The sequence below is a fragment of the Nicotiana attenuata genome, chromosome 6 (assembly GCF_001879085.1).
Source record: "Nicotiana attenuata strain UT chromosome 6, NIATTr2, whole genome shotgun sequence".
Lineage (NCBI taxonomy): Eukaryota > Viridiplantae > Streptophyta > Magnoliopsida > Solanales > Solanaceae > Nicotiana > Nicotiana attenuata.
This window is the reverse complement of record NC_031994.1, coordinates 1,708,266-1,725,330: the sequence shown is the minus strand read 5'-3', so window position 1 is coordinate 1,725,330 and position 17,065 is coordinate 1,708,266. Positions and strand designations below refer to the sequence as shown.

Sequence of the window (17,065 nt, the reverse complement as noted above, 5' to 3'; positions counted from 1 at the left end):
ATTAATCTAATTTTGTGGGATAATTTGGTTTAGGATTTAATTTAGGTTTTATTTTTAATTTTGAAAGAAAAGAAAATTTGAATTTGAAAAAACAAAGAAAAAGTTTTAAAAACAAGAGATAGTTTAATTTTTGGGCTCTTTAATTGAATTCCCCCCCAGGCCCAAACACTCTTCCCTTGACACCCGTCCAAACCCGTTCATGCCAGCCCATGATCCGCCCCAGAACCCGATCCGGTCTCCATGCCTAACCAAACGACCCCGTTTGAGCTTTCCCATCTCAACCGTTGGATCAATAAGATCCAACGGACAGGAACTCAACCCCACTCAATATATAGCTGTTGGAACTAGACCCCCCCACCCAGTCCAAACACCCCCCCCGGTCTTCCTCGTCTCCCTCAGCAAAGAACCCTAGAGACCGCCGCTGAAATTCCGCCGGCGGCGCCACCTTAGATCGGTCCAAAATTAACACCACAAGACCCTCACAGCATCCCCTCTCCCAATCCCTAATCAATTTCACTTGAACCCTTCCAGAATCCTTTGAATTTTAAATCTAAGTTTGAAGCCCTAAAGCCCAAAATCAATTTCCGTTGGGTCTGTTGGCCTGCATGACCATAGGCTTCCGATTCTTTCGAGTTTTGAAGTTTGATTCAACGCAAATTGATGCTGCTCATTTGTTCTTGACAAAGAACAAGCGATTAGCATCAGTTTCGTTTGAATCAAGATGTCCAGTGTTATTCCCGGTTCACTTGGTAAGTTTTCTCCTTCTTTTTCTGTCCACTTCACCTCTTGTTCCTCTTCTTTTATTCTCCCTTTCTTTAGTTAGTCTGTACTTTGACTGAAATTCGACCAAGTTGCTGAATCTAGGTCTTCCCTTCTAGATTGATTTGTGTTCTTATTTTTTTCCATTTGCTTTTCTTTTCACATTTTTAAGCTTGTTCTCTGGTCTTTGTTGGATTTTGTCCTTTTTGTTTTAGTCAGTTTAATTAGTTCATTTCGATTTAATAGCCTAGTTCATTCCATTTTTGTTTATGTTATTAATCACTCATGTAGTCAGATGGTCGAACATCTCGAACATAACATGTGCTTCCAAACACCTTAGGTTCCTCGGGAAATAATGACTTGTTTGGAAAAAGAACATTGTAAGGCATATTGCCAGCAAGCACAGTAGATGGCATGCGATTAATCAAAAAGCAAGCCGTGGAGGCCGCATCAGCCCAGAACTGTTTAGGAACCTTCATTTGGAACAAAAGTGCCCGAGCTGTCTCAAGTAGATGCCTATTCTTCCTCTCAGCAACTCTATTTTGAGAGGGTGTATCAACACATGAAGACTGATGTAGTACACCATGTTGTCTCATGTAGGACTGAAATAACTCTAACATGTATTCTTTAGCGTTATCACTCCTTAGAATACGCACTGAAGCATTGAATTTAGTTTTGACTTCAGCACATAAGGCAGAAAAGTAAGTAAACACTTCAGAGCGACTCTTCATAAAGTAAATCCAAGTCATCCGGGAAAAATCATCTACAAAAGTGACAAAATACTTATGCCCAGTTTTAGAAACAACAGGACATGGTCCCCAAACATCAGAATGAACTAACTCAAAAGCTGACTCGGCTCGCTTATTAACCCTTGGACCTAACGAGATGCGATGATGCTTTGCAAATTGACATGACTCACAATCCAATGAAGAAATATTCTGAAACTGAGGACAGAGCTTCTTCAGCAAAGGCAGAGAGGGATGCCCCAATCGACAATGTGCTTCAAAAGAAGACACGTTACTGGAGCATGCAATAGACTGTGGCTCCCATTCATCAAGGATATAGAGATGACCTGATAAATATCCTTTACTTATAATCTGTTTCGTCATAAGATCTAGAAACAAACAATGATTGGGAAAGAACGCTACACAAGAATTAAGGTCTCTAGTGATTTTACTAACAGAAATCAAATTAAAGGCCAAGTTTGGTAGACTTAATACAGATGACAGGGTAATAGAGGAAGTTGATTTAACAGTCCCAGGTCCAACACTGCTACAAGTTGTTCCATTAGCTACAGTAACTGAAGAGGGTGTTTTGTGTGATCGAAAGCTAGAAAAAACATTCGGATTACCTGTTATGTGATTTGTGGCACCAGAATCAATCACCCATTTATTTGAAGAGGTGATAAGACACGTCTTATCTGACCCAGCAAAAGCAGTAACTGAAGAAGATTCCTTCATTGATTTATGATATTGAAGGAACTCAAGATACTCATCCGAGACTAAGATTGCTGGACTAGGAGTTGTAGCACTATTTCCTCCTTGCTTACTATTTATAGTCATTCTAATAAAACTCACGAAATATATTGAAGAAGAGATTAACTAAGTTCCAAGCAGATAGCCAATAAAGATATACTCCACCAGAAATATGACCAAACCAAAGAACCAATGATGCACCAACAAATCACACAGACCAGTAATATACTCCACCAGGAAATATAACCAAGAATAATGAAGTATATTCCACCACTAAAAAAACTCAGAAATTCTAGATGTCTAAATAGGTAGGTAGCTGCGAAGGACCAAATCAAGATGGAAGAAACAAAGTTTAGATGGAAATCAGTAACCTGGGACTTTCGGATGAGACTGTTGATGAACAACACTTCTAGGAGCAAGAAAGCCTTCTCAAATCGTGGTCAGTTCGAGTAGAAACCACCAGAAACACGCTGAAAATAATGACGTGACCTGGGAACAGTGAACCAAGTCTCCAACCGATCTCTCACGCACCCTCACGCGCCGTCGAGGCAGATTATGTCAGAATTCCTCTGCCGGTGCGTGGGATTCACTAACAATGAATCCGACCACCAGATTCTGGAAACATGTATATCAAAAGGATTGATGGTGAGAGTTACTTCGCCAGACCAAAGGACTCTCCTAAAACCAGTCAAGTTCCAGTGAGACCGTTTATTTCTCGGCCGAATTTCAAACTTAACACCGGCTCTGATACCATGTGACAAACAAGATATGGAAGAATCAAAGTTGGTGCCTTATTCCATGAAGTGGTACATATATATACATGTACATAGGATCCTAACTATGGAAAGAAGTAAAAGGAAAATCCTAAAAATCTGCTATCAAATCTCAATACTTATTCTATCTATGTATAGTACAAGTAACCTGTCTACATTCATTCTTTATGTCTATATTCATTCTTTAACAGTTTCGAAGGTCTTCTTGTTCGTGTTGATTTCGTGCAGCGGAAGCCTTGAGTTCAAGCTTACAGCCTTGCAACTCAATTAGTTATAGTGAGTGGATATCTGCAAACCCAATAGGTATCTCGTCCAACTCAGTGCAATCTCTAATCACGAGGCGCTCAAGAATAGGAAAATTATCATATGTGGCTTTCTAGTATTTGAGATGATTACCCTCAATTAGCAACAGCTTCAACCGAGTAAATCCCCCTTCTGCTGGTTGCCATTCTTCGCTATGACAAGCACTTAACATCAGCTTCAGCACCTCAAGGGTAAGCATCTCACCTATGATGTTCAAGTCCTCCCACATTAGACCAGTTCCATTCAACTTTAACTTCTTGAGCATTGGTGGAAAAGCTTTTGCATTTGGAATGGTCACTGTTGAATAGTGCGAACTTACGACACATAAACTCAATGTTTCAAGTTGATGTAGATGGACAAGAATTTCCAATAGTCTAGATTCTTTAGAACTTTCATAGTCATCTATATTGCCATAGATTATTAACTTTTTGACATTCCGAATCCCTGAAATAACCTCCTTCGTGCAACTACTTGGAGACAAGCCAGAAATAGTTTGTATGTTTGAAAAAACCAAGTACATCTCTTCTTCGTCAACGGTTACACTTGGAGGATTTGGCAAATAAAAACTAAATACTTTGAGATGCCTTAATTGCATTAGTTCCCAAATTTGCTCAGGAAAAATTGTAGATGATGAATCAACAATGAATGTTTGTAGATTCCATAACCTGCAAATTTCTGGAGGCATGATTAAACTCCCGCGCAAGACTAGGTACCTCAACCAAATGAGGGATAGTATCTGTGGAGGGAAATTCTTAAGAGATACGTGACTCAAGTCCAAGATTCTTAGAAAATTGAAACGAATAAGCTTTGATTCGAGAGTGAAAGTTGAAAGATGACTAAAAGAAGAGAAAATAGAACGAGTTTGTTTCAAGAGATTCTTGTCGTCATCATCTGTTTTCCCCCTTTTCAAATTATGATGACCAGGGTTAAGAAGGGCCCTATAAGAAACACGGTCAATAACATCGTCTTCCCATCGCTTACTGGGCTGAATTGTGTGGCTGCTAAGATAACAACATTTTGGATGAACGTGATTTGGCTTATTATCATACACAATGTCATTCATGACAAAAACATTTTGGCTTTGAGCTAACTCTCTCAAGCACAACTCATATATTAGATCATGAACCTTACATCTTTTAATTTTTGTTTCAGCCAAATCTTTCCTGCTGACGAGAACTAGAAATCTGTCGACAAGATCTTGTAAACATTTCTCAGCCTCTGGTTCCAAGTCTTTTTCCAACTTCAAGAACCCCTCAGTAATCCATAATCTCACCAATCTCTTCACTAAAATCTCACTGTCTTTTGGAAAAATTCCGAAATACAAAAGGCATGCTTTTAGGTCACTGGTCAAATGATTGTAACTCAACCCAAGCACATGTAAACATAGTTCATCTGGATCATTTTTGACAAATGACTTGACATCTTTTGCAACATTCTCCCAAACTTCCATTGTCCTTTCAGATTTGGACAGAATCCCAGCAACCACGACAATAGTTAGTGGTAACCCTTGACATTTGTCTACAATTTGCCTCCCAATAGTCTCAAATCCAGATGGCAATGCTTCATTTTCAAATACCGTACTTTTGAAAAGGTTCCAACTCTCGTCTGGATCCATGAAACCCATATACAGAGAAGGATTCTCCGTACTAGCATAACAAGCTACTTCAGAGTCACGGGTAGTTAACAATATTCGACTCCCCTTGTTTTCACTTGGAAAGCATAGTCTCAGGTCATCACATGCTTCACTCTTCCACATGTCATCCAATACAATTAAATATCTCTTACCCTTTAAACTCTTTCGTAGCATGTCTGCCAGCTCTGCCTCACCTTTCATGTAAAATGAATCACCCTTTCTAGAACGAACAAGGCTCAACAATCCTTTACATTGTGTTGTTGCGATATAGTAGCCCAGGCACGAACATCGAAATGAAATCGAATGGATACATCATTGTAAACTTCTCTTGCTAGAGTTGTTTTACCAATGCCCCCCATCCCGACAATCGGGATGACTTTGAGTTCACTAGACGAGCCACCATATTGTGTTAGTTCTACCAGCAACCTTTTCCTTTGATCATCACGTCCCACCATATTGTTCTCCACATTCAGAGTATGTTTTTCTGAACTTGAGTCTTGTACCAAAGATTCCTTTGATGCTAGTTTTCCTTCATCTTGAATCTTTGTTGACTCTTTCCAAACATGATCAATGTCCTCTGCTACTTGTTGGAGGCTGTGACGAAGCCTTCCACATGCCTTTTCCTTCTTATTTTTATTTTTTGTCATTACAGCGTCAGTCAATCTCAGTTGAATTGTGTGTTCAACAGCATTTGCAACTTCACTTATCTGTTTTTCCAAATCTGTCATTTCCCCAGAATAATTGCTTTTCTCATAATTCTTGACGAATACTTCTTAACTTTTTCATGAAGAGCGAGAAAATCTTCTCCGTGATCACAAATTAGAGATCGCATTAGTGAATCGGATGTCAATAGAAGGTCTATTGTTCTCATAAGAGAAACTATACTTGCATAAGCCATATCCAATATGTTCCTGTGTGTCTCTGCTGTTTTCACCTGGAAGCTGCAATTTTGAAAAGGTCAGTGTATTGATCTAGGCTAGTATATTTGAACTTAATTTTGTACCTACTATAACTGTCTCTTTCTTTTCTTATGAAATAAACAAAAGAGTAAATTCTTAGGAAGAAGTTTTTTCTTTTTTGTAGCAGTTGTTTTTCTTAATCATATTTCTAAATTTACACTAGGGGAAAATTTTGAAAGCATTAAAATTTTACTTTTCCAATGAAAAAGAAGAAAAGCTAGATACTTATATAAATATATTAAATGTCTAAAGGAGGTGGAAATCCCAGAACTAATGTCATGAGTTGGTGGCTGTATAAACCATCAGTTTTGCTAGTAGCGTTATAGATCATGTTGCCAATTTGATGAAGTGGTGCCTTGATCATGGCTATCATATAAGAGCGATCAAGAAGGAAATTAAAACTTCATGGCAGATACAAAAATTGTCAGGCTCAACCATCCCAAAAATACTCTTAACATGGTATGATATTGTCTGTTTTGTGCCAAGCCTGCACGATTTTTTCCAAAAGACCTGACACAATTAAAAGTAACCCTACACCTTATATGTAGCTTCTCAATTTTTCAACTACCAATGTAGGATTCCACCTCGAACTAAGTTCTACATGGTCCATCACCACGATCTATGGGTCTCCCCCTCGAACTAAGTTCCACATAACCCACTACCACGATCCACGGATCGATTCCCAAGATTTACAGTGTGCCACTCACATCTAGCATGAAGGAAATTAGAACTTCATGGCAGATTTAAAAAAAAAAAAAGACATCAGGGAGCATAACAAATGAGAAAAGAAGACAATTTTCTTTTTAATCAATGTTAAAAGGGAGGCTAACTTAATTGCTGAAGTGCAAATTTAGGGAGCACAACAAGTTGCACTGCAGTCTAGGATGAGGTTTGGATTTATCGTAAATAGGGGTGGCAAACGGGCGGGGCGGATATGAGCGGATCGAAAATGGATAATGCAAAAACGGATAAGTTATTCGATCCGACCCATATTTTTTATATTAGAAAATGGGTTAACCGGCGTATAATATGTATATCCATATTATACTGGTTTCTTGAATATGATCACTTTTGAGAGAATTTCTAGTCTCCCAAACTTGATGAAACCCCAATTTGAGTCTTTACAAATATAAAGAGTTAAAGTCATTTGTTATCCATTAGCTCTCCATTTTATAAGTGGATAATATGATTCTTATCCAAATTTGGGTGAATAACTATTTTTTAATCCATTTTGCCACCACTGATCGTAAATATAAAGTTGTACTACATATAGTGCAAGGAGCTAAATTATACTTTGATAAGCCACTACAAGTGTTGTTTTGCTCTAAATGTTTTAATCAAATGATAGAGTAATTGAGGGTAACTAACCTTTCAATGACATATCATTACCAATACAGCTGTGAAAATAGTGCGAGAAGTATTTATAGAAGAAATGCGAATATGAGTAGCAACAAAAAAATGGGTAAAGCACAAAAGACACAGTACTTGACCACGATATATGAGTGGCTGAAATGATAATCTGTAGAATTTATCATTTTAACTTGAGAAAAGAACCTAAATAGTCCCTTAACTATAAAGACAGATTCATTTAGGTCCCTATTATATAATGCTGAATAAAAATGGTCCTTTATCTTTTTCAAAAGAGTGCAGCTGTGGTCCTAGTCAAAGAGAAAACATGACTTTTAACTGATGGAAAGAATCTACTACTAAATGGTATTCTGGCACAAATACTTCAGCTTCTAGCATGTAACTGAGCTTCTACAAAGGGAACACTTTCATATTCTGGGTCAATGTTTTAAAAGTCTTTTCTGGGACTCGCCCCGAGGCGGGGCCTATCAAAACGCCTTGAGACTCATGTGTGGGACTTAGTTCTGTGAGGCTTACGCCCCCAAGCGCCTGACTGTGCGCCCTAAACACGCCTAACCTCAAAGCTCGGGACTCACCTAACCGTTCTTATACAAATCATGTGTTGAATTCACTAATTAGCACTGTTGACTCTCAATATTTTTTAACAAATAAATTACTAAAGCTCTTTTTATCTGTAGGAATATAAATTGTGAATAACTCAAATAACGAACCATAATACATATTTACACGAGAGGGTGAATATCATTCGAATATTTCTTCTGAAAATAGATAACCAAAAATTATATTTTACTTGATAGATCTTTATGTCTTAGTTCTATGTCACTCAAAATTATCATACTTTTATCATTTTACTATTTAAAAATAACTTTATATTTACTCATGAAGGAGTAATATTTTAAATTACATTGTTGATAAATTTATTGAGTTTTTAAAGAGGTAAAATATGCAATTTGATAATATTTCTTAAGAAATTATAATTTTAAATGCTTGAAAGTTAAGATGTTGTAGTTAATTTATATTTCATAGTAAATTTAATAGTATTGCATTATTTATACTTATAAAAATATGCTAGATATTTTATTTTGTATGAGTTTTCCAAAAAAAAAAATAGTTTTCTTGAACTTTGAATATATCTTTTTATATTTTTTTCTATTATAGTGCTATATTATCAATTCATAAATTTCAAAAGTAAAGATTAGATGGGGCTTACGACCCATGTCTCGAGGCTTTCGCCTCGCCCTGTATTACGTAAAACGTCCCGCCTCACATCCTCGCCTTTTAAAACACTGTATAGGATTCATAAAAGGCATTCCTCATTCTACAAACAATGTAACTGAGCGTCTAGCAATTATGCAGGGATTGAAAATTGTTGTGGAGAATAACCTTATTCCACTGGAAATCTCAACAGACTCCATGAAGGTAATAAAAATCATTAATTATGGGTACATTCCTTACGATCCTATTATTTCTGAATGCAGGTTGTTGATGCAGAAATTGGGGAATTTAGTTGTTAGACATAGCTATGGAAACAAAATAGGATGGCGAACCTCCTCGCTAAAGAAGGAGCTATGAGGATACTTTTTTTATGGGCTAAGAATTTTGGTAGTTCCTCCGACGTTTACAAATGAAGCAATATGGACATACATTCTATGCAACAATTATGCAAGCAAGCCAGAAATAGTTTTACATAATGAAAGCAAAATAAGACTGCACTATCCATGATAAATCTGAACAATTCTTCACTCGTCATCATTTGTTTCTTCGTCTTCGGCATCATCGACATCATCTGTCTCATCTGATTCATCATCATCTTCGGATTCATCATCTGAATCATCATCTGAATGAAGACACAGAAGTAAAATATCTTGGGTCATTTCTTTATACAAGCCGAAACTACAGTTCCAACATTAAAAAAAACCTTAAGCACGGAGGGCCTCAATCAACAGCAAATATTCATCTACAACTATACAAAATAACAACATCTAACACCATTTTGATCTGCTTCATTTTTCTAATTTATTTAGCTTTTTTTATCAAACAAATTTGTTGAGTCAAAATCAATTATTGAAAGTTCATTCTGGACTATGATACATTTTACTCACCTGGATCACCGCAGACTTATTTCTTGAATTCTCTCAGCAGAAAACATAAGACAATGGTTATAATTCTTCAAGTCAACTAACTGAGTGAGTCAATTTCTGCAAACTAAATAGGAATCTTATCCTATGAATCAGATTAATTTAGGCTTTTAATTAATTAGTTGTAGGAAAGAAACGTGAAGGGTCAATTATATGTTTGAGAAGCCAATCATCTAGACCAACCATAAGAGAACAGGTGAGATGGAATCAGTTTTGGTTCATCTAATTCCAAAAGATTTTTAACAGTGAATCTGGAAAATAAATGTATAATACCTCAATCCCAATTTATGTGCAGGTGTTTGGCATGATGTTTGACTAGGCACGAAGTTCTAGAGAAAAAGAAAGACTTTTGTAACTTGAAGGTAAAATGGAAAGTTAAAAGTTAAATGGTTACTAAATATAGAAATCTGTCATTCTTTTTGGAACTAACTAAAAAAGAAAGATTGTCACATAAATTGGGACGGAGGGATTATGAAACATTATATTTTTTACATAAACTACGTTACAATGAATTCGTGTAAAAGTTCACCTAAGAAATTACCCAAATGAAACAACTTAAGTATTTTAAAATACAAGTGAAGCCTCCCTTTGTGTAAGAAACACATGCTTGCAAGGTTGCACCTATAAGTTTAAACTCTTCACACATTAAAACATCTCACCTACAACTACTCATAATGAGGATATTCAGGACCATATTTGAACTATTTTACTAATCTCAATAATTATTTTGGTCACTACAAAAGAAAATACTTATTTTTTTACAACTACATCTTGATAGCTGTTTTATTAACCATTCTGCAATATTTTTTTATTCAAGCATCAAGAAGAAGCAAGCAAAAGAACTGAACGAGCGCAACCTTAATAAATATATGCTTAAGTGTCATAAGCAACTATGAGAAGTTCATGTAATGTTATACTCTCCTGAATATGGTTCTAGGATACGCACATGCACAGGTTTGTTTCCGATGTCTTCTTGTTCTTGTTGAATTCGTGCAGCAGAAGCCTCGAGTTCGGGGTTACATTTACCTTGTAACACGATTTGACGTAGTGTGTAGATATATGCAAACTCAATGGGTATCTTTTCCAACTTACGACAATTTATAATCAAGAGTTGCTCAAGGACAGGAAAACTCTCATCCGTGGCTTTCCAGTATTTGAGTCTATTACTCTTAATTTGCAAAAGCTTCAACCGAGTAAATCCCCCTGCAATTGGAGTCCATTCATCGCCAGTACAAGCATCCCACATCAACTTCAGCACCTCAAGGTTAGGCAACTCGCCTACGATGTTCAAGTCCGCGCATTTTAAACCAGTTGAGCTCAACTTCAACTTCTTAAGTGTTGCTGGAAAAGCTGCTATACTTGGAATAGTCGCTGGTGAAATCCGCCAGTTTTATGATGAGTCCCATTTACGAACAAGTGCAAGGCTCAACTTTAGATTCTTGAAAGATTTTATAGTCATTGCCATGTCCATAGATTACTAATTTCTTAACATTCCGAATCCCTGCAATAACCTCCTTTGTGCAACTACTTGGAGACAAGCTGGAAATAGTATGTATGTTTGAAAAAGCCAAGTAGCTCTCCTTGTCATCAGATTCCCTTGGAGGATTTGACAAATAAAACTTATGTAGTCTGAGCTGCCTTAATTGCATTAGTTCCCAAATTTGTTCCGGAAAAGTGACTTCTCTATGTTTATACCCTATAACATTTATGACTGTATGCAGATTCCATAACATGCCAATTTCTGGAGGTAGGTCATAATCCCCGCACAATACTAGGTATCTCAACCAAATGAGGCATAATATCTGTCGAGGGAAGAAATCAATGTTCATGGGTGCCAAGTCCAAGATTCTGAGTAAATTGAAATGAATAAGATCCGATTTGAGAGTAAAAGGTGAAGATGTATGATGAAAAGACAAAATTGAACGAGTTCGATTCAAGATATTGTCGCCGTCCTCATCTGTCTTCCTCCTTATCAGATCATGATGTCCAGGGGTAAGAAGGACCTTATAAGAACCATGGTCAATTTCATCACAATCAGTCGACCGCTTACAAGGTCGCATTATATGCCTACCAAGATGAAATTTTGGAGGAACAGGATTTAGCTCATCATCAAATACAATGTCATTGCTTTGTGCTGTTTCTAAATCCCAATTATCCAATACAATATCATTCATGATAAAAATGTTTTTTCTTTCAGCTTCTCTCAAGCATAACTCATATATTAGATCATGAACCTTACATGATCTAACTTTTGTTCCATCCAAATTTTTCTTGCTAACAAGAACTAGACATCTGTCGATCAGATCTTGTAAACACTTTTCAGCCTCTCCTTCCAAGTCTTAATCCAACTTCAGGAACCTCTCCGCTATCCATAATCTCATCAATCTGTTCATTGAAATCTCAGTGTCTTCTGGAAAAATTACAAAATACAAAAGGCATGCTTTTAGGTCACTGCTCAAGTGATTGTAACTCAACCCAAGCACACGTAAACATTGTTCATCAGGATCATTTGTGGCAAATGACTTGACATCTTCAGCAACATGTTCCCAAACTTCCATTGTCCTTTCAGATTTGGACAGAAGCCCAGCAACCACGACAATAGTTAGTGGTAACCCTTGACATTTGTCTATAATTTTCTTCCCAATAGTCTCAAATCTAGATGGCAACGCTTCATTTTCAAGTACCGTACTTTTGAAGAGGTTCCAACTCTCATCTGGGTCCATGAAACCCATCTGCAAAGAAGGATTCTCGGTGCCTGCATAACAAGCTACTTCAGAGTCACGGGTGGTCAACAATATTCGGCTCCCATTGTTTTCACTTGGAAAGCATAGTCTCACATCATCCCATGCTTTACTCTTCCATATGTCATCCAATACAATTAAATATCTCTTACCCTTTAAACTCTTTCTTAGCATGTCTGCTAGATCTGCCTCATCTTCCTTGTCAAATGCTTCACCCACTGTCCAATGCAGAAGACTTATATAGATTTCCTTTACATTGTGTTGGCTAGATACAGTAGCCCAGGCACGAACATCAAAATGATGTTGAGCAGATGCATCATGGAAAACTTCATTTGCTAAAGTTGTTTTACCGATGCCCCCCATCCCGACGATTGGGATGACTTTGGGTTCACTAGAGAACTCTCTAGTCAGATCGTTTAGCAAGCTTTTCCTTTGATAATCACGTCCAACCATTTTGTTCTTCACCTTCACAATATCTTCTCTTGAACTTGAATCTTGAACCAAAGATTCTTTTGATGCTTGTTTGACTTTATCTTGAATCTTTGTTGCCTCTTTCTGGACACGATCAATCTCCTCTACAACTTGATTTAGGCTGTCGCGAAGCCTCTTATGTGCCTCTTCTTTGTGCATTTCATCCTTCGCTATTACAGATTCTGTTAGTCGCATTTGAATTATGCGTTCAACAGCATTTGCAACTCCCTTTATCTGTTCTTCAGAATCTGTCATTTTCCCAGAATTGTATCTTTTCTCAAAGTTCTTGAGACATACTTCCAATAAGCTAACTTTTTTCTGAAGAGCAAGAAATTCTTCTCTATGGTCACAAACTAGAGATTTTATTTGCGACTTGGATGCCAACACCGATTCCATTGTTCTCATAAGAGAAGCAACACTAGCGTAAGCCATATATATTGTATTCCAATGAGACCTGAAAGCTGCAAGTTGAAAGAGGTCAGTGGTGCTATAACTAACATGATCAGGAATGTTGCAAAAAGAGAGGCAAAAACAGAGAGAAGAGTGCATTGATCTGTGCTAGTGAAATTGATAACTTGTGGGTACCTTTTCTATAGACATTGCGCTATTTCTTTTTCAGATCATCAACGTTACCACACATGTTTTTTCCCGTTTAATCTGTATACTCTAATTTGAATTCACATGGATAACAGTTTACTAAGCATCTGTAGCTCAGGGGATAGAGTCGTAGGTTTGATCCCTACCTGACGCGTTGATTGGCCATTGAAGCGATGATAACCCAACATAGGTTAGGGGTCTTAGATCTAAAGCTTAAGTGCAAACATAGGGTGGAAAAGGAGAAGACTTGCAAGCAACAGTGATTTAGGTGGTGGGCATTAAAGGGCGCTAACCAGTTAGTGTTTCAAAAAAACTACAGGAGAAGGAAGCTTGGCAATTAGAGGGGTATGCAGGCATCCTATGGAAGAGAATTCAGGTTGCATTAAAGAAGTAGCAACTAAAGTGTTAGGTGTGTCTAAAGATCCAGAACCTTGACCACAGGAAACTGGTAGTGAGAATGAGGAGGTACAAAGATTTAATAATGCTAAAAGAGAGTGTTGTAGGAAGTTGGCAAGAGCAAAAGACGAATAAAGGCTTTAAAGAATACAAGAGAAGTGAGAGGGAAGCTAATACGGTACAGTAAAGCTAATACGAGGTGAAAGCGAGATGGAAAAGCTATTTTGATCAAATTTCAATAAGGACCTCCACACGTCTATGCGCGATAGAAACTTTAGATATACTCGTAGAATTAGGCCGACAGGTAAAGTATGCCATGGAAAATATGAGAATTAAAAAAGCTTGTGATCCACATAGTATCCCTAAAGAGGTTAGGAAGTGTCTTGGAGAGGTTGGAGTAGGATGGTTCACCAAATTATTCAATGCTATACTAAGAAGTTATGGAATGCCCAATGAGGGGAGAAAGAGTACCCTGATTCCAGTTTATACAAATAAATGTGATATTCAAACTAGTGTGAACTATAGTGGCATTAAACTCAATACAATTAAACTCTGAGAAATAGTAATAGAGCGTAGACTTAGGAATACAACTAGAGTGACACAGAATCGATCTGGATTTATGCCCGATAGATCTACAATGTAGAGTATATACCTGCTAAGAAGATTGAAGGAAATTTATCACGAAATAAAGAAAGATCTACATATGGTATCCATTGAACTTAGAAAGTCACTAGCGTAAGAACAGAAGTAGGAAATACAAAAGAATTTCCCATAAAAGTGGTTCTACACCCGGGAATGACATTGAACCCCTACTTCTTACCCAAATTTTGGATGAGCTAACCAACACAATACAAGATGAGATCCCATAATGTATGCTATTTGCTGATGATGTGGTATTAGTTGATGAAACCAGCGAGGGTGTCAACCAAAATCTTGAACTTTGGCGAGGTACTTTAGAGAGTAAGGTTTAGGATTAGTGGAAGTAATATTGAAAACATGCACTGCAAGTTTAGCCAACATGAGAAGAGCGAAATCGAGTTGAGATTAGACGAGATTGCAGTGCCAAATTACAAACAATTTAGCTAGCGTTTGGCCATAGACTCTCAAATTTGGTTTTAAAAAATCTTATTTGGGTGAAGTTTGGTTTGAAGATGAAAATCTGTTTGGACATAATTTTTCTAATCATATTTCACTTGTTTTTTTTGAAAAAAACATGAAATGTGATTTATACCCTTAAGTTTTAAAAAATATCAAAAATACCCAACAACTCTGAAGAAAATTCATACAGAATAAGCGAAACAAATCTGAAGAAAATTCATACAAAACAAGCGAAACAAATCTGAAGAAAATTTATACAAACATTAACAAATTTTAGCAAATTACCTTCAAAATTTGTCTTTGTGGTGGATTGCTACAGATTGGCACAACAACTTTGGCGAAGGTTTTCTTCTGTTTATAGAAAAGGGCAAAGCCGCATGAGTTTAATGAGGGAAAAGTGGGTAGATATGGATTAGTTGGGTCATAATAACATAAAATGGGCTTTTTTTATAAAATACAAAAGTTTAGGGTAATTTTTAAAAAAAATTAGAAACCAAACGGTAATATTTTGTGCCAAAAACAGCTCTTGAGCTGATGGATTTGGGTTTTGTGATTTGGAAATTTGCCAAAATATGAATAAATGTATAAACAAACGGGTATTTGCCAAAAAAAAAATTTGGCATCTATGGCCAAACGGGGGCTTAGATATCTAGGTTCGTTGTTTCAAGACAATGGAATGATAGATGATCATGTTATGTTTGAAATGGAGAAGCACTACCTAGGTGCTATGTGATAGAATGATGCCTACCTAATAATTTGGAGTGCACTTGGTGATGCCTAGAAATATGCAGAGTTCATTGTCAAGCAGGCAAGCACAGAAGATTGGAGGAAACAGAAAGAAAGAGGTAGCAATTTTCAAATTATAAAGTAAAACATAGACCAAGCCCCTTGTGATGACTTACACAATTTTCAGATTATAAAGTGACAAGAAGGATAACTAACCTTTCAATCATTCAATGACAGACAAGGAAAACAGAAGTTCTAAAAGGTAGCAAGTCACTGCAAAAGCAAGAATGTACTGGAACAATACTAGGAGAAAAGTATACAAAAAACAATAAATATGATAACAATCAACAAATGAACGAAGCACAAACGATACAGTATTGTAACCAAGAAAAAGGGTATGAGAAGACAGAGAAAAATCACATAGCTCGAAAGGGCTGCAAATGGTGTATGCTAACAAATTACCAAGTAAAAATTCTCTATAAAGAACAAAAGAGTTGACTTTATTGGAATACAATGACTACTTCAATTAAGGACATTTGTGTTAATATATCATAAACCATGTTGCTTATACAGAATCTTCACATTAATTAGTTTTGATGTGGATTGAAGATTAATATATCAAAGAAAGATGACATAACTCAGATTGGTTGAAATAGTGTATGCAATCAGTTCACCAACTAAATTTTACGCAATGAAAGAAAGAGTTGACTTCACAGAATGGTGTTTGACTTATTATCGAACGATTTTTAAGTAAATCAATCAATTTACAAGGAGGGATAAATCATAGTCAATCATAATTGATACCAGATCGAAAGACAGAAGAGTAAAACGGAAGACTTCGTAGAAATAATAATTGGGAGATTTTATTCATCATCGAAGTTTATCCCGTCTCCCCTTGGAGGGTCCACGAAATTACAGTTTTGTTCTCTTCTTTGAGAATAGTTGAAAATGAAGAATCTCCCTTTCTTTCTCCCTTCGGGCCCCTCTCTTTGATGGAGAAGCCCCCCTTATATAGCGGAGGGGCTCTGTTTCAACTACCATAAAGATAAAGATAAAATAAATACTATAGAGGGACCGACGTCGTTGCGAGGTCGTCCTTAGTACAATTCTTGAGTCGCCCCCTTCAGCCGGACTTGTGTGTATACGGTTGGTCGTGCTTACTTGGGGACGTGATTAGTCGAATTCGACCCCATACAATTACCGTCGTGGCCGAGTGGTCAGATTTTGACAAATACAGTTAGTCCCTCCATTTGTCGGGGTCGTATCCTACCGATCTCGATGGACGGATCATGTTTGTGACGTAATCATATTGAGAGTCCGATGTGCATATTATTCCTTATTTCATGTTGTGAGTTTTCGGAACGGCCCGGAGGGATCTCTCTGATACCCTCGTACCGTTGCGACGGTATCGAAGGTGAAGTGACGGTTGACAAATGGAGCAGCACTTCGTGTAAGTAGTTATAATAGCGCACGTTCCCGAGAAGCTGAATCGTTTCACGCCTGGTCAGATCCTAGTGGCGACCGTCGGTTTTCGTGCTCAGAGAATTCGTGTCCTATAAATTGGATGAGCCTTGTCATTTGTCTCTCACATTTCTTCGCTTGTCTTCGAGAGGATTTTCTGGATATCT

The 17,065-nt window shown here is 37.1% G+C and overlaps 2 pseudogenes; both read right to left on the bottom strand.

The window, feature by feature from the left end:
* LOC109227571 lies at positions 3,192-5,841 on the bottom strand (annotated as a pseudogene).
* LOC109226465 lies at positions 8,810-15,269 on the bottom strand (annotated as a pseudogene).